We start from the raw sequence: 24,610 nt of genomic DNA, 5'->3' as shown, positions 1-24,610 counted from the left end.
ACTCTCGAGTCCTCTCTCTTCCCTGATTTCCCCCCTTCCCCCCTCCTCCCCCTGTCTCTTTCACTCTCCAAGCTCCCTTCTCTTTCATTTCTTTCTTTCTTTCGTTCTCTCTCTTTTTTTTCGCGGGAGAATCGTTAAAAGTTAAGCGTTCTCAGGGGCTACTACCCTTATCGACGTCGTCGTCGTCGGCTCTCGTCGACGTCGGGTGATATTCGTCGTTTGATCCCACGAGCGGTTCCTACCCGCGTAAATCGCGCTTCAAGTTCATTAATTTCACCAGACGTTCGACCGTTTCGGGGCGAGATCGTCTCGACGACAACGACGACGACGACGGCGAAAGGATTAAAATTACCGGTCGGGGGATATCCTCGATGCCCGCCGAGCTAAACGTCAAATTACAATTAACGATGAAGTGGCCCCGGCCGTCTCGTTCCTTATCACGCGCCCTCTTTCTCCCGCGCAATCAACTTAAGCACCGTAGCGTGCCGCGATGTTGTTCCCTGGCTGTTGCTCGCCCTTCGTCGCGTTCTCCTCGCGATGTTTCCAACCACGAGAGATGGGAGATTCGCCGCGGACGCGGAATCCGTCGCGAAGAAAGCCGAGCGGAGTGGAAGACGCCGCGGCGGAGGTAGCACGAGATCACGGGCATGAGGCTCTTGCCCTCTTAATTAACCACCCCGACCTATTCTTGCGATTTCAATGGGACCGGCCGATTCAGGATAACGCAGCAAGACGTTATTGAAGCCGTTTCCAGCCATTGTTTCGCCGGAATGAATTTATTGAAATTACATTACTCAGCCTCTTTTTTCTTTTTTCCTTTTTCTTTTGCCTCTTCGCGGCCTATTCATCCCGATGCTCGCCCCATGGACGGTCGTACGAATTCATTTCGCTGCCACTTCTTTCATTCGGTGGCTTCGGGAAATTGAGAATTCGCGGACAATACGGGCGGAGCAGTTTAAAGAGCAATCGTCGCGCGCGCTTCACACTTGCAGGTAACCGGTAACGGTACGAAACGCGAATAATTGTTCCTTAACCATAATGTGTCGCTTATTGAAATTCGAGCGAATACGTGCCACGTCTTCTGAATTGGAACTGTTAACTGTTATTCGTTATTGAAACTGGCTGTATTTTGCTAACTGATTCGCGAGACAATTCGAAGGAGTTGCGTTGTCGCGGACATTGAAATTACTCGCGATTATCTTCGACGATACAATCAAAATTTCTCCTAATGATATTCCACATCGAACGTTCCCCATTGAAAATAAACGCGGTGTCGGAAAAATCGTCGTTCGAACAATTATCCGAGGTGATGCTAGAAAACTAGTTTGTTTCGATCTTGGTCTGCACCGAATTTATCATACTTGAAATAGTCATCGTCAGCGTGTGCGTTACTTCAAAAAATTTTCACCCGTCTATAAATAATGGTTCATTTGAATTTTGTTCTCTTCGTGAATTTTCCACATCGATAATCCCCGATCCGTTTTTCCCGAGTTTCGCAAGAAATTTCGCGTTTCAATAAATTGCCAGACATTTTATCCGTTGTCCAACGACGAACGGCAATGCGTATGCGATAAAAGTGTCAGCACGTATAAACAATTTGTCACGTAGCTTTGAAATTTGAGTTTAAAAAAAAAAAAAAAAACAGGAAAAACTAAACGCAGATAAAACTAACAAGTGAACATCAATTTCGACCGAATTACGGTTATGACATAATACGTCGCAGTTGCTGAAATATACTGCGAAGGAAAAAAGGAAAAAAGGAGAAGAGAAAAGAAAGAAGGGAAAGAAAATGCGGAACACTGACGCTAGATCAGAAAGCAAAAGTTTGAGGGATCCGCCTGTCTCGGAGATTCAGAGTCTTCTTCTTTCTGTCGAGTCTCCGACGTCTTTCTGTCGTTAATTCGCTTCCGTCCCGTTCAAAACTTCTCGCGAAAGGAGGCATTGTGCCGGGGACACGGAATTCGTCTTTGCGCACTTGGCCCGCTTCCGTTCGAGTTTCTCTGCGCGAGCCTCGAAAGCGCGCTCCGCGGAACCGCTTTCGAGACTCGGAGACTCCTTTTTACCGCGGAACACCGGCGACCAGGATTTCCTCGCGCTGCACCCCCTGCGCGATCTCGAAACTTTTGCCCGGCATTACATTTCGTGTAATTGCAAGAAACAGGGAGGGGGAGGGGCGGGGGAGGGATAAGGAAGCTTCGGCGAAACTTCTCGAAAAAGGAAACAACGAAGCGGACACTTTGCGCGCGCTTCTTCGCTGAAACTTGCAATTTTCTTCCGAGACGGGCAGGCGAATTTTATATCGGGTTAACGTCGGGTGGTCGTCCCTCTGGCGATCGTGCTCGCGTTTCTTTATTGATATAAAACTGCGTAACTTTTAATGCCCCGTGGAAGTTGAAACTGGGTTGTTAAATGATTTAACAACTCGGATTTCGAGCTTACGAACGATTCAATTTGTTATGCGTATGCACGAAAGCAAATATGTATATCAGCAACAGCAGCAATGATAATATCGAAAGATACATAAACAACAAGATGAATATTCTCCGGTGTAATTTGTCGGTGCTCTGTTAACGAACGCTTTTGTCTATGGATATAGCGCATTTCGTTAGTTAACTCGTACAATTCTGAATAAGCTCTGCAAACGATCTTCGAGACAGTCTTGAAACTTTAAGTGAAATGGCATTTAATAACGTCAACTTGATGAACCGCAAGTGTCTGTCAAATAATCTTCGAAAGGTAGAAATACATCTATGAAATGGCACTGCTTATCGATTTTTTTTTAACTTTCTCGATTTTCTGACGTCTCTCTTTGATTTTTAAACAGCACCGATCAAGATCGGCGGTGCAAGAACTGTGTCCTCTAACGTTTTTAAAATAGAAGAAAAAGCACGACCTCGGTCTCGAGATATCGAGATGCTAGTTTTCTAATTTCCAGCATGGGAACAAAATTTCCATCGGTGGAATTACGTCTATCTAGAGAGTAGAATGTAAATGCAATAAAACCGCGGATGCGCGCGGTTCTTACAACTTTTAATAAGAATCGGCTGTTCCGACGTGCACCGTTGCCGTGTACGGTCGAGTTATGATTATTCCCCAAGTCGTTCCCGAAGTCTCATGAATATGGAAAGTCTCTCGATGTGAAAGTTGTCGCGGTAAGCAGGGAACTTTTACGCGAGAGAGCGCGACAGAATGAAAAACAGCAAACAGGAATATCGAGCGAAACAGCCAACTTCGAAACATCCTCGCCCATCTCGATTCCTCACGTTGAAATTCATTCGGTAAAATCGCACGCGATGCTTGTTTCTGCAAAGAAGATTGGACTTCACGAGCAACTGGCAACTGCAACTGAATTCGGAAAGAGCAAATCCAATTGCTTCTAACATCCTAGGCGAATTAACACTGTGGCCACGTGGGTCTACGTTGGTAACCAATGACGTTGCCGCAGCGTCAGGTTGTTGACCGTCGAAAGAGTTTGTTGAAAATGCGCGAGAAGCTAATTGAAACTCTCGTGCGTATAAAAAAGAAATGTTCTAATTAGAAAATACGCAGTTGATTAACGTTAACATTATCGGGACCGATAACGTTTGCGGATTATCGCGGACAAAACTGGCCGACCTCTGGTAAAAATTCCTATCGAAAGTAGTCGCTCGTTACAGCATAAATGCCCAATTACGCGAGAGAACCGCTCCGAATTATCTTAATCAACCTCGGCATCATAACCGCCGTGGAGTTAGAACGACATCGTAACTGTAACTCCGTAAATACGTTGAAATTAACAAGCTTGCTGCGCAACGAGACACGCGCACACATATACGCCATCCAAGAGAACGGTAGCTCGAGGCGCGTCAAGAGTCAGCGCGTTCAAGGAAGTCGCCAGGGTACAGGAAGCAGAAAATGGAGTCGGTCGGTGGAGCAGCAGCTGCGCGAGGGAAGCGAAAGGGAAGATCTGTGGAGGAGGTAAGAGATGAGAGGAAGAATCGTGAGAGGAGCGTAGCGACGTAGCGACCACGAAGTGCGAGAAAGAAAGAAAGAAAGAAAGAAAGGAGGAGGAAAGAGAGAAGAGGAGCTATGGCCGGCTAAGGAACGAGGCCAAGAAGCGGACGAAAGAGAGTTTTAAGAGACTGCGAACACGGGGATCCCGCTGCGAACGCGAGCTACCCGCGCTTGGGTGGCGCGTATGCAGCATAGGCGTAATAGGGCAACTTGTCAGCTACCGCGGCTCGTCCGTCAACGGACGGAAAGGTACACCGTGCACGCTGCTACACGCTGGCATAGAGCAAAGAGGAAAGAGACAGAGAGAGAGAGAGAGAGAGAGAGAGAGAGAAAGAGAGCGACCACGCGCGCTTCGCCCATTTTCCTAGGCGTCGTCGTCGCTCGTGTGCACCGTGTGCCCTCGCTGCCTCGCTCTTCCCAGTCCACCCAGACCGCGCCGCGAGTTTGTATTCACGCGAAGATATAGGAGTCGGTACGAGGAATCGGCGCTTGATATCCCGGACACGTAGCGCGACTCGCGACTCGCCGAAGGAAGCAGCGACCAGATGAGCACACGGCCAGAAGAAACGGTGAGCTGAAACGAGGGAGAGAGCGGACCGAGGGGAAAGCGATCCGGGACGGTTGGTATCCGAGAGGGCCGACACGCTCGTCCCATCATGGATTACGTTTCGCTCCCCATAAGCGCGAGCTCACGCATAAACAACCCACTACCGGTCTTAAACATGTCCCCGGACCGCGTCGCGAGCAACCGCCGCGCGTGCACTTACTGTGTTCACCGTCACGGCCAGTCTTAACGAGCCGATTGAACCCTCCTGCGCCTTCGTTTCGATTCGTTCGGCTCGCGGGATTTGCTTTGTTGGACCGCGTGCGCAGGTCGCCCTCGGTTCGATGATGTACTCCGATCGCGGCCAACGCTGATTTCAGCCTCAGCGCGAGCCTCACCGAGCTTCTCCTTGCGATGCGACGTCTTACTTAGCACGTCGTTCGTTGATTTCGGTGCACAGAAAGCAAAGTTACGAAGTCCAAGCTCGATCGTTGGGCTGTCGATACTTGGTAGTGGCAAGCGTGTCTGACTAGAGTGGGCAGAATCTACTGTGGCGATGCAATTTCATCGCACGAAGAGATTCCAAGCTGATATATAGCATGACTATATGTATGGTATATCGGTGTACATTGTACATTTGATGTATAGAGTGTCCCGCTTATCTAGCAAAGTATCTTCAATTTGTTTATTTACATATATAAATATCAAAAATTTTCAAGTGCCAAACGAATGTCATCGATTGCCAAGATACATTGTCAAATGGAAATAATATTTTTCCTTTTAATTGATCAGCACACTCGCTCGCTCCATGTGGAAGTATCATAACGGGTAGCCATCGTAAATCTCGAAACCTTTCCGCGCTCCCGTTTCGAATACAACGGGTACTTTTTACAACTGCGGTTCTCCATAGGTCGTTCTATCGCGGAGAATCGCAGCGGCGATTAATCGACCGCGTTCACGCGCGCGTGGCTGTCGGACAATTCGGTGTAACTTTCGAAACACCGAACGACGTTATCGTCACATCGATTGAAACGTTAATTTATGCTTGCCGGGGAAACGCAAGAAAACGTAAAGCGCAACGTCACGTGTGTTACGCGCGAGTAATTGATCTCCCTCCCGATAGATCATAATCTTGTAAATCGTAATTGAATTGAAAACGGCCACCGAGAGACGACGATGTTTCCACGTGATTTATACACTTTGCGCACACGGTTCCGGTTGTTTAACGTTGAAATTATCGAGCACGTCGAGAGTGGCCGCTGTCGGCCACCAGGAAACGTTCCATTTCCACGTGTCGTCTCGCGTCTGCCTGATTCTCCCTCCGTTTTCATCCGTTGCTACGATCCCTTCCTCGATCGACAATTACCCGATTACGATCAGCACCGCGAGCCAATAACGCGCCCGCCCGTTTTCATTTCCATAATTCACCGGGAGGTTTCGCCCGTTTCAATACACACCACCTTCGCGTCGCGAAGGTTCTTTCTTAAACTCGCGGCACCAGACCGCAGCTGCAACCAGACCGCACCTGGAACTTATTCCACGGATTTACATAACTCGGGGAATAGCGCGAACCTGAACGCGATACCTCGTAACGCCTTTCAGCGAACGCTTCTCCCCGCCGCCCCTATCCCGGTGTTTTCAACCGCCTCGCTTTTACCGTTACCGCAGCCCCTCGTCGTTTATTTGTCAATTTTTAACCGGACGCGTTTGTCGTTTCGGCGATTACTCTCTCTCGTTTCTGCTTTCCAACTGGGACTTTCATTTTTTAATGCCTCGGAGTAGGTGCTCTGTCGACGATTTAACGGCGACTCTTCTTCCTTTTCTTTTTCTTTTTTTTTTTTTTTCTTTCCTCGCGTAAAAGCTCGCGTAATTTCGCTGGCGAAATAATGTATTTATCTTTTAACATCGCGGGTTTTAGTCGTGGATTCTTATTTATGAATTGTCGCATCTTCCACGTGTGGTGAAGATTTTTGTACAATTTTTAGCTTTGTTTATTTGTGCACGGAACAAAAAAAGTTACAGGAAACATGAGCCGAAAGGAAAGGAAATAAAAGCCAGCAGAATTAAATACGGGGAACGATAAATAAGAAATAAACGTCAAATTTGTACCTCAGTTGCAGCAAGTGGTAAAATTGGTTTACCCAGTTTAGTCCAACAAGCGTACTACTCTTGAAAAATTCAAGGGTTGATCGAATGAATTTACCGGTGTAAAAATTCTGGTAACTGGGTCGAGGAAATAGAATCTAGATAGGTACACGCGGTGACTGTCCAAACTGTCCAGAAGCTGGCTAGGATGACCGATAGAAATTCCGAAAGAAATTAATTACGACTCTTCTGAAGAATCTAATTCTGATACGAAATCTCACCTGTCGCGCGTAAGTGACCGGTCAAGAGGCGGCGCCGCGGACGTAATCGATAAAGACAAACACGGGAAACGGCGCTGGCCGAAATTTGATTCAACTTGGCACTTGGACGGCCGCGTTATCGGCGGTTTATGCAAAAATGCGCGACCATATCTCATTAAAAAGCGCGCCGAGGGCGTCCGATCGGCCAAGATAGGTACAGGCTTATTTACTTTTTCGCAACGAGCCCGCGATTATCAGGCTACAGCAGCTGCACGACTGCGCGACCGATTAATCCTTGATCGTCGTTGATTTCGTTCCTCCAACTTTCGTGTCATCTTTTTCTCACCGTTTTCTCTCATCGGCACGGGGAGACTTGGCAACTTGAGGCCCAGCCCGACGTTAATTGACGTATCGTGTCGTAATGCAGTTACGCTATTATCTCTGACCACCGTGGGCCTGATATTGCATTAGCGAGTTGATCTTTCATCGTCGACGAGTTTCCTGTAGCCTGCCTCGACCGTCGCCCCGGGGATATCGCTCGCCGAGATGAGAATGGATAAACCGGAACACAGCGGCCTTGGAAAGCGTGACTTCAACGTGGGCGATTAGACGTTTCACGTTCGTTTGCCCCTTTTTCTTTCGACTAACCCGAGACTCGAGACCCGAGGGCGAGTCGTTTCCATCGGATGCGAGATCGCGATCGATCTGAGATCGATCGTTCGTATCATGAGAGAAATCAACGTGTATCACATTCGAGATTCGAGTATATTAATCCTGGCGCGAAAGTCGTTTTATACAGATCCGAGAATTATTTTATTTTCGCGCGCGTAATGCAGTTGCACGGTAGGCTGATTTTCTAGCTTAATGGGTATCGCCGAAGGTGAGAATAAAAATCGGAAATTCTACCGCCAGCCAGAGGTTGAAAGTTAAATGAAAGGCAATTTGCGCCAGTTATATCGCAATGTAGATACGACGATGTAATTTACGAAATAAAAAAAAAAAAAAAGAAAAAGAAACGACCGAGGGATTTATCGGTAAAAGAATGCTTTCCTATCGAAGATACATGCGGGACTAGCTTCTCGTGTTGAAACTCTCGTGATAACCATCGGTTCTTTCGATGTACCTAGTCAAACTGGTATCGTTCGTCGATGTTTCGCACGTATTTTTACGATTTCTCTTTGGACAAACGTCGCGTCCGATTGGATTCCAGCTTACTTTTTTCACTTCGCGTCCGAACGCGTACGATTATCGGGAAATTGTTAGAGGTACGGACGAAACAGGATCGCCACAATGTAGTTTGTAATTACAGTTTGACGAAATCATTCCCGATGAACGTCGGTTTGAATTAGAATTAATTTCGCCATGCGAAATCTATCCACACAAAATTCTGTCCTCGAACGTGCGGCGTAAACACTGCGCCAAGGGCGGAAGATATACAAATCGAGTCGGCTTTTATTTCGAGTTAGGACGTGTCCCATTAGGCGAGCGTCCCTCGTGCCGAACGCATGCCGCGTCTCGGTCAACGTCGCGAGCGTAACAACGATAGATTAAGAGACTCCTCGCGACTTCTAAATATCTTATTAAACAGCGTCGCGACTGTCTATTAAACCGCGTATGTCTGTGTTCCCTCCATCTCTTCGTTTTTTGCTGCCAACCGCCGGACTCGATAAATAGCTGTTGTCTGAACGCACGCAGTGGCTCATGTGAGTATTTAAACGCATAGTATGTTATGTGCTTCGTGAAATTTCACTGTGAATATTTCTGTATTTTTGTACTTTTATGGACCGAAGTAGAGAAATTAAATGAATAATTATACCGTAATTTGGTACAATTTGTAATACTTTGAATCAATTTGAAAGTATTCCTACAGCACAATATACAGTGCAGGAGATGAAGCATAATTTTGCAAAGTGAAATTACATTTGAATATTAATAATATTAGTATGTGTCATATAGACAAATACCAATGTTAAACTTTCTTTTGTTCTCCACAGTATAAAGTATTATATAACCACAGTTCACGAATGCTTTTAATTATAGTAAAACCTCCATTATATGAACTAATTGAGAGACAAAAGTGTGCAGATAAGAGATATCTTTGTACATAGATAACACAAGCAAAAAGACAGTGTTCGCTCAAACTGTTTTTCGCCATTAAAGTCTTTCGACTTGTTGAAATCTGTTCGCAGTTGCTCTAAATAGTTTTCAATAGCACGTTTCCGATTTTTTTAAATATTTATGATTTTGCAATTGCACATTTTTGTATTAATTTGCTGCTAAGTACAAATAACTTTACCCCAGGTCAATTTCAACACGAAGCGTTACATTGGTTTTGTTCTACACAAAATATCTAAACACTTTTGTTACAATATACTCTAAGAAACGCGTGTATTCCAGAAAATACGCAGCAGAACGTAACATAGCGAAGGTTTGTTTTTGTATAACAAAAGTTCCACTGTACTGCAAAACATATTTCAAAACAAATTGTATCAGTTACACGTGTCCACGGACCACGCCCCTAATGAAAAATTCCTGAGCTTACAGCTACGTACACAACTTTCAACGTCTCAACCTCGATCCAAGGCTCGAGTTGAACGTAAATTACAAAAACTGAAGTACGCTCACGTACATGGGGTTACGACTTCGCGGCGATGACTTTTATTCGAACAACTTTAATTAAGTTGTTGCTCACAGAGCGGGCGCACGCTTCCCGTACTCGTTCGTTTGACGAAGTTGCGATGTGTACGCGCTTAGCCGCGTGATTCCCGCTTCCAGCGCAACATTCTTCTATTCTAATAAAATTGCTATTCACACTGTGAACCCACGGGGCGTTCGTAGTCGGTATCTCTCCGTCCGTTCCGCGAATCTTTCCCTTCCCACTTCCCTTTCGCGAATCCTGACAACCGAGTTGATTCCTATTTCCTCCGCGGCCGCGGCGAAACACGGAACTGTCAGCGTTGCGGATCCCTGCCACGGCGTCGTGAAAATAAGCGGTCACGCGAGATAGCCGAAGCAACGGGGCTGAGGATGAAGTTAAATGAAACCGCGATCATCGGCCTGCTCGAACTGCCGGATGCTTGTTACTTGCAACTTCTTTCGTAACTTTCGTCGGGGAACTTCTCTCGCGCTGGGAGAACGAAGTTCAGACGAGCCTTGCCTATTATTTATCCGTACCGCCTAGGTTGCAACTGCGTTTCCCTTTCTAAGGAAATGGATACACGTCACGTCCGCGGACGCGGCAGCTGCAGCCATGGAAATTACGATCGCGAAGTAAATTGAACGATGATTCAAAGCAACGCGAGGTTCTTAGATAGAAAATTCTTGGACGTTCAAGGTGAACTTCGTTCGAGACGAAGTACAGTTGCGATGGATAAAGAACGAATATTACTACCATTCAACTTCGGTCGAGACGAAAAGTGCTTATAAATACTGTCACCAAAAGTAATATACGAGGGATTATTAATATTTTGACGACCAGTAGCGTCGTATAGTTTATAGATCGCCGAAAACTCACACTCTTATCTTAATGCCTCTTGCCCGCGTTTTTAAGCCGTGTTACCGACAAAATCCTCGTTTCGTTAAAGTTTCGTTAACTCGAACACAAATTTTATGAAACCAAACGGAACCACTTGGCTCCCGTGCGCTCGACTGCCGCAATAAAAATGATCCGCGGCCATGAACGTATCGCCTCAAGTATAAAAAAATGTCCGTTCTCCGCTTCTCTGTTATCTTGTGTCGTTATCAACCGGGCGGAAAGGGCCGAAAAGAGGCGAGTCGGTCGTGCCATCAAGGCTTCACGGCCGCTAATACGTGGGTTCGTGTGCAGTCACGAAAGCACGAGCACGAGCGTGGCAAGAGGATACTCGTCATTAGCGCGGGCCAGCGTTTACGATGTGCGACTTTCATTTAGCAACGTTCGTCCGGCTGCTTAATTCTCAGCCCGTTGCCGAAAATTCAACGCAGAAGGCGACCTGGTCCCTTTGATTTTCAGCCCGGTATAAAACACGACTTTAAACTCGCATAAAAGCCAACGAACCGCGACCCGCCGCGTCAGTCCCCGCGAACATAACGAAGCGTCCGATGGAACGAGACGCTGCCGGAATTCGCTTAAGCGTAATTAGCGGGCAACGCGGCGCGGCGCGGCGCGGCGAGGCAGTATGAAAACGGCGAGAACCTCAATTAGCGCTTTCCTTCCCTTTTGGAATCGACCGCGAGCAATCGTGAATCATTCATGTAAAGTTCGTCCGCGGTGCTGTCTCGAAACTTCGCGGATGGACGAGCCGAGTCTGACAGCGCGATGCACCGCGTCGCGACGCTTCCCAGGCATCGTAAACATCAACCTCGAGACAAAGTAACGCGGACGTGTGCTCGTCTGAATCCACTGTTTGTTTCATACGGAGGTCGTGGGGTTGTATCTGAATCGTGAACGTCGACCTGCCTTTCGGAATTCAATTTTAACCTGAACCTGTCGTATTTGGACACTTCTATGAGAGAATCCTTTATGAATAATATGATAATAGTTGTCTGCCATTTTCTCATTTTGGATATGAAAAGAATTTTTTTTTTTTTTTTGTTGAATCTAAAATACACTCATTCTTTTGCTCGAAGATTAGTGGTGGTTTATAATATGATACAAGTTTGGTTATTTCGAGTATTGGAGTTTGAAGTTTAGATGATTCGATTCAAGTAATTCTATTTGACTATTTATATTACGTGATTTTTATCAACACGTGTTTGACAAAGTTTGAAGGAAATTGGAAAATGTGCACAGAAGATACAAGAATATTGAAATATGTAATAACAAATCTCTGTATTCGGTGAGATAGAATTTAACGCTCAATATACAATTATACTAATATATACGACTAATATTTTAATTTCAAATATTACCTACACAATCGTGACGGCCGCGTTTCATCGCAGTGATCGTGAATCGTGATATTTCGTACAACACGGGCTACGTTGTGGTATTTGTTTAACGAAGGAGACTAATTTCTGAGATGGATAATTGTGATTGTACGATTAAAGGGCAGTGGTATTTGAATTGTTTCCTGTGTCGGCAGAGTGCATTCGCGTGACGTATCTAAAGCGAATTGCTCTTCTGGTCTGAGTCTTACCGGCCTCGAGCGATTTAATTGAGGACAAAGGAGCTGCTCGATAGTCGTTCCGCTGCAATTACCTCTTAGTGATTGTTTCGAAGCAATTGCCAGTTATAAATGAATTTTTCCCCGTGCTATGACTAATTAAACTCTTGTATTTATACGTCGTTCCTTCGGTCAACTTTACGCTTCGGAACTGAAATATGACCGACGCTTGTAAAATGTAGGCATTTTTCATTAATAATTCGATCTACAGTCGAGAGGCGTGGATAGAAATTTAAATAAAACCAGAGATACGTCGATCAGGTCCCAATTAAAGCGTAAACACGATACTCCAGGAAATGGCCGGTGCCAATCAAGGCCTTTTTCATCAGTAATTTACATACCGTGTACTTATAATAATTTTATAACGTACAACATCAAATTTACAATGGAGCGGCGTAAACAGAAATTTGAATGAAAGGCAACAGAGATGCAGGTCCATTCAATTAGTCGAATTAAAATACGATCGCACGGTATCCCAGAAAATTTCACGTGTCGATCAACACTTTCTTTTCTCGTCAATAATTTCGTTATAACTTTGTAACATTTGTGACGGCAGATTCGACGAAAACTGAACGAAACATTCAGCAGAATAGAATATTGTCGACACGAATTCAAACATTCCATTTCGCGAGTCTTTCGTCGATAATTTTAAACTACCACAAAACTAGATATGGAATACAAAATTTACAACGATAGTATGAAATAGTCGAACAACGCTCAACGCCAAGTTTGCTACGAAAGAACTTGAGAGGACCATGGAAAAATAGAGGTAACTCTGTTAACTGCTAATTACGCGAGCAGGATCGAAAATTCCGCCGATGCAGGCTTCGCGAACAACGACGAAACAAAGTTGGACGATCGAAGGAAGCATCGTTGGAACGCGTGGAGAAAGTAGTATCAGGCGATCGATAGCTTCGTCGGGGAAATGGAAAAATTTTCCCGCTAGCAGCGGAACCGAGCCGAGGCGCGGCGAGGCGAGTTCGGTTGGCATCGCGAAATTCGATGCCGCCGCGAGAACTTTCGTTAAAAGGGAGGCGGGCCGCCCTGTTGTTCGTCGTCGTGTTATGTTATTAATTACGAGAGACGAAGCCGCGGGATGTTTTCCGTGCACGTTCGAGCCGCGCGGCCGAGCGTGGAAATTCCGATACACGCTCACCGAGACGTCTGGCGAGCCGTGCACCACGGCTCCCCGTATTGAATTTCAATTATTTATCGGGAACTCTCGCGCTAATTGCAGCCGCGCCGGCAGTTTCCGCAAGAAGCAGAACCAGCCGCCTCGTCTTTCAACCGGAGGGAGAACCCGGAGGAACGCCGTTGCACGCATCTTCGCATCGACGAGGCAAGAACTAACGCGTCACGACAGACGAGGGTCCTTGGAAGTCGACACCGGGCTACCTTGAGACGCGAAAACCAGCATCGTGCAGGAAGGGAGAGCGCTTCGTGAATATACTCACCGGCAGCCTTGCATACCGGGTGGATCTGGATGGATTGTTGATTGGCTAGAAGACGACGCGGTAAGTACATGATATTTAGAAGCAATCCTTCTCCTGTTCGATCCTGCTGTGATTAACACTGGAACTACCGACGACCAAAGTAGAATATTTGCAGCAAGAAAATTAAAGTACAAGGAAAAGATAATAACAAATAACGAAAAACACAAGCTTCTATTGATGTATTTTTATTCAAAATTACTCGAGCATCTAGAAATGTAAAATTTCTATAGAAAATTATAAATTGGTCGAGATTTTGACCACTTTGAGGTGATAGTTCTAGTGTTAGCATGTTCATCTAGAGTGGCTCATGAAAGTATTTGAACGTACGTTATAGAAAATTCCGAGTATAAAACATCGTGCAATTTTATTGAAACAGGTAGTGGAAAAGAATACAATTTCGAGATCAAACGATGAAAATTGGCGTTTATTGCAAACGTTCGTTTAATGAAAAATTAGTGTGCGATACGGACGATTGTTTTAAATACACATGTAATTAATAACAATTTGGTATAACGTTGATTAACGTTTTGATATAATAATGAAACGTTGAAATAATTTTGTATTTTCTCTGAAGTATATGTTTGTAATAAATGTAATGTAATTTGCGGTGTATCATACGAAATTGCAGATTAAATTTCCACAAGTGTTGAAATATTTTCGCGAGTCTGGTTACAATAAACGTTTGCACACCATTGTACTTATTACATTATTTACGTACGATTAATTACGTCCAAGTACAATAAATACTTTCGTTTAACCACAATTGACTGTATTTTGAGGTTGCAACTAAACATTTATATGGAACATGAAAACAAGTTTCTACCAACATTTTATTTTTTTAATCACGCGAATAGTTATATATTAATATTCGCAATTCGTTTACTTGGATTTACATGTAGAAATCATTGACGCCACAATTCAGTGTGAAACCACGAGTAATTATCAGGCGAGAGAACTACAAATTAGAACTAAGTACGTGATACGGGGAATGATTTGTGAGTTAAGATAATTATAGGAATTAGTTAAGTAACGAGGTGCTGCGAATTACACCTGCAAAGAAAGCCACAGGAAAGATTAAAATTCGATCGAGGTGATTATTCGTTAATAACGAGAGTCAGGCTCGGTTGCGAATGTTGCGTAACCGGAGTTTCTCCGTGAGATTGCAAACTTCACTCGACTCTACGAGTTATTTTTATACTCAAGCTTCTCGTACGTTCTCGTTACAATTTCTAATTAAATCATTCACACGGCTGATATGAAATTATCGTCGACGCTTGTCAATAATACGCGGTCGATCTTTATTGCGATTACTCCACATCCTCCATCCTAAGTTTCAACGATATCTACCCTACGCGGTATATTATTCATAATTAACTTCAATCCTCTATAAGCGGAAGGGATTTCATTTATTAGGGAGTTATTTAATGCAACTGGAAATCTGGGAATTAATAGTTGTTATAAGTGGACTGCGGATTTTTATGTAAATAAATATTTTTAAGAGTGTAATTTTAACACTTTCCCCCTGTTGCATGTATCACTTGTGCCATTTACTTTAACCATTAGGACTGTCATTACGGAGATTTTATAAATAGCAATACAATTTTGTTATTTTGACGCTATAACAATCGAAATGTGACATCAATCTGACGGATTTCAGACATTTGTTTTCTACAACTGCTTAAAAGAAGCGAGTATAAAATTAATATTAATTTCTGTTTGGACAGAGACAACTGTATAAATCTATTTATTTTAATAAATCGTTTAAATTATGATTGGTATGTAGAACATTCTGATACGGTTGTTCTAGTGTTAATAGATATTTCTATTTATTTATTTACATTAATATTTTTAGACAATCAAGGGCTAGTACGTACATGACAGCCATGTGGAAGTGTTAAAAGACGAAGTTGTGTAGAAAATTGTTTCACTTGCTAAGTGCTATAAAAGGCACTATATTGTGTGTATTTTATATATTTTTCTATACAACGTGCATTCTGTGTAATTCTGTTTTTGAAAATTTCCTGCAAGTGTATAAAACAAAAAAAAAAAGAAAAAACTTGCAGTCTACTTGTAACTAATTGTAAGTCCTTTAATATTTTTGTAACGGTGTACTGAAGAAGGTGCAATAATGAGCCAACGTATTAAGTATACGTAAAATACGGACATGTAAATATGTTACACGACGTTACGGTATATCAACTGCATCGGCTAGCAAAAGATTTCCAATCGTATCACCTTCCAACTGTTGATGCGCGTTTCGCGTCCGAGCGAACCGCAATTTCACCCGGTAGAAAAAAGCCGGCCAGCCATCGTCTTGAACGATACGGTTGCAGATAGTACCCGATCGGAATACTAATCGATCAATTTCAACCGATGGTGGGTATATTTTTAAACGCTGGCCGTAACGAGAGAGCGAGTTGAAAGCCGGATCTACCGAGTGGCGCTCGAGCTTTTTTCTTTTCGTGCGTGCCCGTACCGTACGAAATTATAATTCGAACAGATTATTCCCCACGAGCTGGAGTGCAGCTCGGTCGCGCGCGATATCCCAAATACGATATCCCCCTACGATATGTACACGGATAACAGATTGAAGATGCCTCGATAGGATTGGCGGATCACCAGGCACGTGGGAGGAAACGTCATCCTCGAGAAGCCGAAGGTATCGCCAATCTGCCAGGTACTTCAGAAGCGCCGTGAAAACCGGATTACTCATAACCAATCGGCCAATACGTCGAATGCGTTCGAACCGGCACCGGATTACACGCGTACGTTTCGCCTCGTATTTTTTATGCCCGCCGTAATCTAAATCGGCGTCCGTCGCGTACGAGTTTAATGCACTTGGTTCAGCGAATCGGCCGAACTCACCATCGCGGACGATCGTTCCCGTAGGGACTTTCGTCCAAGTTAATTAACCGCGGTGGAATACGTTGAACGTAGATTTTCCGTTCACGAGTTGTGATTGACAATTTTAAACGAACGATAATTTTTTACGAACTGTGATAAATAGAACTGCGACAGAGTCCTCAAAAGTTATTTTAATATCAATTGTAAATTTTTCGTATTTCGCATTGATTCGTAAAATCGACTGGAGGAATGAGATTGCAAGCTAAAGTTTGTTTCGATCATCGATTGAGTGCAAGGAGTTGCGCTCTACTTTCTGTGTTTTCAAATTTCCCATAAATCCACGAAAAAGTCGCGACATTCGTTTATGCGTTTAAGTTGCAAGCGTTGTCCCGCGACTTGAAGACGATAGTATATGTACATTGTAAGGGAAACGTTGCCGGTGAAATCTCGGCTCGATAGCAAGTAGAAGTGGCGGAAGCGTCGAGCGCGGTTAATTTTCAATACCATCGACGCGAAATCTGGCTTCGGAATCCGATCGCATCGGGCGACCCCCGGTTGCACCGGGTGCGATACGATCCTAACGGTAATAGAAGCAACAAAGCGCGAGTAAGCCCCTCGATCGCGGAGAATCGCCTGTCTCTTTCTCTATCGCGGCTACATCGGCAATAATAAAGTCGTCAGGATCGCGATAGAGGAAAGAGCAAGTTGAGGTGAAACGAGAGGAGACTGCCGCGGCGCGATTCATCGGGCACGAGCCGCGCAAGTCTATCCCATTCATCGGCGCTCTTCTCCGAAGAACGTTTCTCGGCTACGTGCACATGTGCGCATCAACCTGCAGCTCCTCGATCCCGCAATAATTGCGTCCGCGAAATGAGCCAAAGGCACGTGCTTCCTTCGAACCAGTTCCATCTACCGTTCACCGAACCGATTGCACCAGCGTCCGACTCTGGAGTCCCGATTGCAACGAAGCACTACAACTTTTACTCTGAAGAAAATCTGAAACTCTGCTTCGGCAGTTGAGACTTGAGTAAATACAATTAACAATACAGTTTTTTAAATTCAGAGAATTCTCGGCGATGATGTTTTTTACGTTTGAAAATCGCTTCTCCGTCGTCTGACGTTGGTAGGACGTTTCACGTTGAAAGTAAGAGAAGCTGAGTAAACCAGTCGCCTGGCGCAAACTGGAGCGAAACTTGGACACGAAGGACGATGCAACGCGTGGCACATTTACCTATAATCTATGAACGCGATGCCGTAATAATTGCGCTAGCCGTAGGAGGGGGGCAGCCAGTCGGTCGGAGGGAGGAAGTCTTTGTTGCGGCCTGGCGAGCGAGCCCAGCTCGCTATCTGCAGCCAAAGCCTGGTGGAAGCAAGGAACGAGGCAACGCGCGGCTGTGCACCGGTGAACGCGTTTGGCATTGTAGCAATGGCATGTTGCTACGGGGTTAATTGTATTGGTTCTCTCGGCCTCATTCTCATTCAATCGTGATCATTACCCGCCGAGAGAGCATCCTCCTACGTGTCACTCACACGTTCCATCGGCTCGGCGTAGGTATACGTACACGCCCGGCCGTGGAATCGTGTGGGAAGGTTTCCTTAGCCTGGGCACAAGCGTTGCCCGACCGGCAACGATACTTATACGCCTCGGGTATCGCGGTCACGCGTGAGCGCGTGGTGGTGCGCTCGTCTCTGTGCGCGCGTTACTCGCATAGACGAGCGACTCCACTTCCCTCGAGCTCGTTCTGCTCGCCACGTCGGATTAACTAACGAACGTACGAATGTGCATGCACGTTCCACCTCTCTCTGTCCCGCCTCTATCGATACAAATTAATAGCTGCTCCGAGGCTGGGGTCGAGGCTGGGATTGGTAGGCGACGCGTTTCACGGTAGACGGACGCCGAGTCACCGTTGGGAGGTTCCACTCGCTACTCCGAAGGAAACCAAGATACATAGAGCCGCGTCGATCGACTCTCGTGGGCGGACGGATGAAGTTATCCAGCGACGACCGACCTCAACGGTTCTCCTGGTGCTCGCAGCCTGCGGATGGGAAAAAGCTGCGAGTCACACGATCACGCAGATTAGCGAAGGTTTTCTCATGCGCGGGTGGAGGTCTCATGGTTGGATGAAATCGCGTAGCTGCAGCGCGGTCGTTTGGGGCGTGAACATAGAGACACGGAACAATGTAAACAGAGGTATTTCATCTACAAATACACTGTGCTTCCGGGGCAACTAGCGCAGCTAGAACCAGGTTGCCAGTGAATGGATCAGAAATCAATCGGCGTGTGTTACTTTTCAGTTATCGTGGAAATCGTTTGTTGACCGAATGGTTTAAACCGTTGTAATAAAATCATACGACGTAACTGGAACGTAACCATTCCGTTGACAAATGCTTAGCGAAGTTGTATTCATCGATCCGAGTTCTCTCTATATTCTGCTTTTTTCAAACTTATCGTTACTTCGTCCAAAAAAAAAAAAAAAAAAAACAAAAAAATTAAATGTAAATCCTCACCGTGGTCGCCCGGATCGAAGCTTCAGAATTTCAATTCGAGGACGAGGCAAGACGATTCCCGTGGTAGAATGTACGATTCACGCCGACGTGAGGGAAAGATCCTGTCCGAAAATCCGTACTTTATACCCAAGCGGGATTCGTGGCATCGGCTAAAGCGCATAAATAACCGCGCGTGCGAGAGCGACCGGGCGTTTTCGACGAGCCGAGTGTCGAACAAGCGTGGTTACCAAAGGATCCTGTCTACCGTCGTCTTCCCTTCCGACCATCGAGTTCTCGCCGTGGCGTGCTTGTCTCCGCGGGCATGAAAGATCGGCCTGAACACCGCGGGTAGCGAACGAGCCTTGATACGTGGCATTCATAAATCTGCACGTTTTTCAGCTTTTCCTGGACGGCGGCAACCTTGCACCCGCCGTTGCCGCTCCCACGTTCACAGGCGAGCGTACGCGCGCGAGCCAACGATCGTTTTATTCGTCGGCACGGCCAGTTACAGCCAGCTTTCGACCCCGCTAACGTCTCCGAAACCCGGAGAGGATCCGTGTGGTTCACCGAGAATCTCGATTTCCGTTTTATTTGGTCGCTGGCCGCGCTGACCAGAATTTATGGCCGTCGAGGCGGCCAGCAAGAGACGCTTATACGATGCCAAATTCTTCTTCGGCCATGGTCCGCGACGGTTCGTTAAGGTTATCGTGCGCGGTGGCCTCCAGACACGCGGAGAATTTTGTGGAGATTTTTCCCCCGTGTTGATGGGAAACTTTTTACGCGAACCAAGTTTCGTCGATTTTTCTTCCTTTTGATTTTCTTTTGGACGTCCGACCAAGGATGTCGCGGTGTTTGCCAGCAAATGTCTAGTGACTTTCGTAGGAACTTGTGTAAATTAGCAAGGTGAGGTCTGAAAATTCAATCTTAAACATTGATTAAACACGTTGCGCATTTAATGTTTAACAGCGAAAGAACGTAAAAATGTCGACGTTTTATAGTCCGAGCCACGAAACACGACGGTGATTACGATAATGAAATTATGGTAGATAATGATTCGAATAGCCGAACAGTAGGGTTGTTTGAGTCAGGAATAAATTTAGCACGCAAATGCGCATGATGGTTCATTATGTTTTTCTCATTGTTACCGTATTTCGTATAACGCGACATCCTTTAGGAACGTAACTATCACGTTACACAGGGTGTCTATTGATTTAAAAGTTGATGAAATTGGTTCTCTGAATTTTGCGAAATTTTCTCAGCACTCTACCAGAAAGAGAAGAGCCGAGACTCCGTTGGGACATTTGTCCGGAGAACCGTTTCCGATCGGTGATAATCATCTAAAATAAAATGCTGTCGGAGGTGGCCGCGAGCGTACAAAAATATTCGCCAGACCCGGAGGAAGGAATCTCGGGAGTTGATCTTCGTCGACCGAAGCGGGGGTCGAAGCGGAGGAAGTTTTCGATCGGTCGGAGTTAGCACGGACGAGCGACAATCGCGAACGAGATTCAAAGGGGCTAGACCGGGCTGGTTGCAGAGTCGAAGGGCTCGCTAATCAGAGATTTAATTGATACCGTGGCGGAGCACGACCGTCGCACACGAGCGTACTCGCACACAACGGTGACAGGGCGTACCGACACGCCAACACACAAACACACACACGCTGGCGAACCTTCTATCGTACCTCGGGCAAAAGGACGGGGCCGTAATACATATGTAACACGACAGAACGATGGGACACGGAACGAGAACGGGAGGTAGGGTAACGGGGCAACCCGTGGATAAAGCGGGTTACAGGCTACTTAATCCTGAGCTCTTCATTAGCGACGTTGGGCGAATCACTTCTGTTCCTCCTTCTCGTGTATGCACCGGCGGCTGTTTCGATTATTGCACGCTCGTACGATCTAAATTGTCATCGGTGACCGTTTCGCAATACGATGCACACATACTCTCTCTTTCCCTCTGTCTCTGGTCGATGTTTCGCAGAAGAATGCCTCGATCGTTTCGTCGTACCTACTCTCGATGTCGTGTAACAGCTTTCACCCGATTGGTTCAATCGTGGTCGTTGGCGTATCGATTTCGTGCGACGAAACCGAACCTGGACGATCCACGATCGACGTAAAGACAAATATCGGAGTTCTAATTGCCGGTTTGGACAGGAAGCGCATGACCGTACGCATGGCCGTACAGTTCCTGTACGAACGATTTAACTCGAACGCTGGCGATTCACTGGCGCAGGTACCGACGAAAAAGCAAACGAACTCGATTATCTTTAATTTTACGACGCGTACGTGAGGCCATGGCGCGACGGCCGCGCGAGTTAACCTCGATTATCGGCGTACGAGCCACGATCCCACGAAACTACCGCGAGGACCACGATCGAACCTTCATTTACGCCGAAACGACAGCACTCTTGTTGGATCCCAATGCGCTCGGGGCAACTTCAGTCGGCAGGCACTTACCTGAAAACAAAGGAAAAGGCGAGAATTACATTCGGTTTTGAGACACGGCTGCAAAAGTACGCTCGATACAGGGGTGAGACGGGAGAGAACACCGGAGGAGGATAATTAAATGTATGCTACGGAGCCCTCGTTTCCCATCTTTTGTCAGAGAACTTCGAACCCTCTCTGTTTTCGTTAATTCCCTCGTTCGCCGCATCTCATCCTTCTTCTATCGTTTCCCCACCGGGTCTCGGTCTCGCCCCTCTTTTTCAGGTAATCTCCGGCTTGTATTAATATTAATAACGAGGCAAATAGTCGTATATAGGCGGAGGAGTTTTTCGTGAATCAGTATGCGCGGCGAATTCACGCGAGTGCCGGTAAACAAAAGGCGCCGGCGCTCAAATCGAATCACCCGCCGGATACTAACGAGGAAACGTTCCTGATGGCGTGTTTGCTCCGTCTTCCTCTGCTTTTTTCATACCTCCCCTCTCCACCACGGATTCGTGACGCCAGATCTCTATTATACGCCCCGTCTTCGAGTTCGTTTTGTGTCTCTCGCGAGACAACGTTTTTCCACGACGTTTCTCTTTGTTCCCACTCCCCTTGGATCGTTGCAACTACTCTCGAAGGTTTTATCAATCCCAGTTCGCGATTTTTAATTTTCGAAAATCATCTGAAAATTCCTGAAATTGATAATACTTGATTATTTGGTGCAAACGATTTATTCGAACGAATAAAAAAAATTCAAAGTCACTGTGATTGAATTGCCATACGATTAATTGCCTTCAACACGTCGGAGTGTGATAAATTTCGAGCGCGAATTGAATCGAAGCCGTGAAACTCGGCAGCGCAAACAGAGAAACTTATGTCTTTCCACGTGTCTATGAAACCATAACGCGACCAGTACAAATAACCGTGCAAGCTGAATCAGCAGTCGCGTTTGGCACGGGGTGAAGCAATTTAACGCGAATGGGCGGATTGCAATCGTTTCTGTGCAAGAACGCGAGGCTATATCCGCACAATTCCACGATTACACACACAAACGGAGCGGAGGAGAAGGATTGCGCGGGCCCCGTGTTCACATTCGCGGCGGCATTTACGTATAACGACCAGGGCAACACGATTCTCTCAATCCGTTACCCTCCCGAGATCTCCGTGTATTCCTACGTCTTCTCTAAAGCGTCTTCTCTCACGCACTAATTTGTTTACGTAATCACTCGTTTCCACGTTTTGTATCTCGTCGCGCCTCGCTTCCCAGCAAATCCTTCCATCGAATCGAAATTCTGTTCAAATTTTCAGTACTTCAGGTTAGTGACTCTATTGTACTTGAGCTTTGTGACTCGATTTTTAGACAGCAATTGAAGATGATAATTTGGTTTGGTATGTCAAAGCAGAAACGAGTTTACGGGTAAAAGTACATTGTCATTTTGAACTTTTTTTCGTTAACGATACGCCTGAAAGAATTTCGATAATTCGAATTACCTGGTACTTCTAATCATTTATCTGTGACAATTAAATCATTAAATCATTCCTTTCCACGATATTTCTAAATTGAAACCCATATTTCTACTTGAAACTTTTATGAGAATTATTTGCAAGAGCTGAATCATTAATACGTCACATAATACTTAACAGTTAGATTTCACATGAGATTTGACAGTTCATTTATAACAGTTAAATGATTTATCTAATTCTTCAATATTTGTAAACGCCATTTAACGGTTTGGTTAATTAGTTTATAACAATTAGGTAATGAATTGGATTCTCGAATATGCTTGAACATTACTGATTAAATTTAGCAAATTCATACGTAATAATTGCAATGTGTAATAACATGGTCATAAGTTGAAAACTAGTACAACGTAATTATGCAATTATGACAAATAATGTGAGCTAATTGGCCGCAATCGCAATTTGTGAAATTAAAAGGTTTGCTAAACTGTTGGAGGAATCGTTATCCATATCCAAAATTGTGAATCTACATTCTTTCGCGATAGTAGTCTAAAGTTGCATGCAAAACAACGCAAAGCGAGAGAGAGAGAAACAGAGAATTTAAGCGAAAATTACGTATACAAACCATTCTAAGCAATCATAATTTCATATTAAGTACTGTCACGTTCATTCTCGGCGTCTTAAGGTGAACAACCGGCCAGATTTACTACTTCCTTCCCAACAACTCTTCCACTTCCCCTCGCCTTCCTTTATTCCTCCATAGATGGACAAGAATAACAATGCACTGCATTTCGAGTTTCGTTCGACAATTTCGAGAAAATACAGGGAGTATACGATACGTCACGCGAATTATCAAAGAGAAACGGATCGCGACTCGATTAGACCCGATACGCGGGGCAGGTGTTGAAGTAGACGGCAGATCGCGTGCGATTTAATCAATATTTATAAAATTTAATTAACACGTGCACGTTAACGGGTCCACATGTATGTGAGCATCGAATTTAATGAACAAAGTTCGTATAGTTTTGCCGTTCGGCGAGGAGGCAGAGGCGTTTGTACGGGCAAATACGCGCAGAATTCGCGCGATAAAACGAGCGACAAAGTAATGTGTTTCAGGTAAATTGAATTTCCCGGAGGGGGTAGGTGGGAGGGGGCCGAGTAAATTGTTGTTCTAACGATTCCCCATCAAAATCCGTGTTTTGAGTAAACCGATCGATCAAAATTGAATTTCATTTATTCAATCTCTCATTTCGTCCAGATTATTATCCCTGTTGGAGCTTGTTAATCAAAATTGTATTAACACGCTGTGTATGCGTGTGTACGGCGCGCGAGAACAGCGCGTTTCGCATTTTATAATAATTATGTGTACGAAAGATCGATAACAAGAACAAAATTCGGGGAGTGGGGGGGCACGGGCGCGAATATCAAACGAGGAATTGAAATATTTACAAATTAATTCGTGCAATATCAAATTTGCCTCGCGTTTCCTCGTCAATCGTTTCCTCGCCGAAACAACAATCGTGTCGCGTTGTTCTTTTATCAGTTCGCCGACCCGCCGAATAACTCGAAACGCACGAATAAAATTCAAATTGGCGGGAAGGCTGGGAAATACAAGGGGAATGCGTTTAACGACCTGAAACGTTTCACCCGCGAATCGTCGCGAACGGTCGTGGAGGAAGGAAGAATCGTGAAAGAAATGGAAGTTTCGCAGCTGTTAGCGAAGCAATAACGGTGTCCATCCTTTTTACGAGGCGAACACGGGGATGCACCGATATGCCGTAAAACTCGTAAAACGGCCAGAGCGCGACTCCAATATTACGATTACGGACAATCGTTCTCACCTTGCCTCGTCCAGATCCGAGAATCTCCG

At 45.3% G+C, this 24,610-nt stretch overlaps 1 long non-coding RNA gene across 1 annotated transcript in view; it reads left to right on the top strand.

The window, feature by feature from the left end:
• The window catches only part of LOC122533713, a 95,023-nt gene that overhangs the window by 13,676 nt on the left and 56,737 nt on the right, over nucleotides 1-24,610 (top strand). Inside the window, exon 2 of the long non-coding RNA XR_006307765.1 lies at nucleotides 13,264-13,540. This is a non-coding gene — a long non-coding RNA (uncharacterized LOC122533713). The remainder of the gene's footprint in view (nucleotides 1-13,263; nucleotides 13,541-24,610) is intronic.

This window comes from Frieseomelitta varia, unplaced genomic scaffold, assembly GCF_011392965.1.
Source record: "Frieseomelitta varia isolate USP_RPSP 00005682 unplaced genomic scaffold, Fvar_1.2 scaffold_546, whole genome shotgun sequence".
Lineage (NCBI taxonomy): Eukaryota > Metazoa > Arthropoda > Insecta > Hymenoptera > Apidae > Frieseomelitta > Frieseomelitta varia.
Note: the sequence above shows the minus strand (reverse complement) of the source record. Positions and strands in the feature narration are given on the sequence as shown.